The 1,616-nt window shown below is 37.3% G+C and overlaps 1 pseudogene; it reads left to right on the forward strand.

Annotated features, from left to right (window-relative positions):
* The first annotated feature begins 966 nt into the window (after nucleotides 1-966).
* Nucleotides 967-1,081, forward strand: LOC145403442 (5S ribosomal RNA; annotated as a pseudogene).
* The last annotated feature ends 535 nt before the right edge of the window (nucleotides 1,082-1,616 follow it).

Raw genomic sequence — 1,616 nt, forward strand, 5'->3', positions numbered from 1 at the left:
CCCTCACAAGTAGAACTGATTGGAGTAGAGATCAACAGATCTGAAGGTAAAGTAATTGTAGCCAATTTGTACATACCACCCAAATCAAACACATGGGAAAGAGACTAATATGAGGACCTGGCAGAGAGTACAATTCAGAGTTTAAGAGCATTACTACATAAAATGGAAGAGAAATCGGAAAGAATTATACTAACTGGAGATTTTAATACAAATATAAAGTGGACTACTCTAGATATAATAAGCCAAGAAAGCTGTTGAGACCAAAAGCTCCTCGATCTCGTGCAAGAGTTTTTCCTAACGCAACATGTGAGGGAAACCACCAGAAAAAGAGGACTCGATATACGTTTAATGCTAGATCTCATATTTACTAAGCAAGAAAATGATACTGACAGTTTAATATATCACCCTCCACTCGGCAAGAGCGACCATGCAGTACGAAATTGCAACTTCAGGATAGCATATAACATAGTTAACAGCAATGCAAGTTACAAAAAGAGCCAAAACTATAAAAAGGGAAATTATCAAGACCTAAAGTAGTATTTCTTAGAAGTTGATTGGGAAAATGAGCTTAGAGGACAAGATTTAAATGCTGTATATAAAAAATTCTGTGAATTTTATGAAATAGGAGTCCAGAAGTACATCTCACAGCACAAAGAAGCAGATAAGAAAATACAGAAATGTTTCAATACAGAATGTAGAAAATCAAAAGAAAGAAGAGATTTGTTGTGGAATAGATACAGAAGACACAGTAGTGAAAGGGCATATAATAATTACAAACAGGCAAGAAACGATTATACAAGAATAAGGAGGGAAGCCCAAAAACAGTTTGAGGAGGATATAATAAATAAAAGTAGTAATCAACCGAAGCTATTTTACAGCTACATCAGAAGCAAAACCAAAGTAAAAGATATAATACAATCCATTACGGACGAGGGAATCACCTATACACAAGAGAAAGATATTTGTGAAGCACTAAATGCCACGTTGAGTACACCGCTTCCCATCCGATCAGCGAAGTTAAGCAACGTTGGGTCTGGTTAGTACTTGGATGGGTGACCGCCTGGGAACACCAGATGCTGTTGGCATCCCTACGTCAAGTGGGGTTGGTGGAGAATTGGTGCCCCTCCCTGTAAAACAATTAACTCTGAGCCCTTGGCCACCCCATTTGGGATACATGGCGTCTGGCAATGGATGGATGGAAGGACTAAATAAGAATTTCCAATCAGTTTTAACAGAAGAAAAAAATTTTGAGAGGGACTATGTGGAACATGCATGTCCACACATACTACCAGATATACAAATATCAGAAAAAGTAATACAGGAGGAGTTAAGTAAATTAGACAGAGGAAAAGCAAATGGTCCTGATGAAATTTCATGTTGGGTGCTACGAGAATGTGCAAAGGAGTTAAGTAAACCATTATTTTTAATTTTCAAGAAATCCTTGAGTCAAGGTAAACTACCTGATATTTGGAAGAAAGCAAATATTGTCCCCTTATTCAAGAAAGGGAATAGACAGAATCCACTCAACTACCGACCAGTATCACTGACCAGTGTTGTAAGCAAGGTATTAGAAAAGCTTATAAGAAAAGCTTGGGTAAATCATCTAGAAGAACACA

Source organism: Coenobita brevimanus, chromosome 60 (assembly GCF_032717465.1).
Source record: "Coenobita brevimanus isolate Jiangsu-jjx chromosome 60, ASM3271746v2, whole genome shotgun sequence".
Classification (NCBI taxonomy): domain Eukaryota; kingdom Metazoa; phylum Arthropoda; class Malacostraca; order Decapoda; family Coenobitidae; genus Coenobita; species Coenobita brevimanus.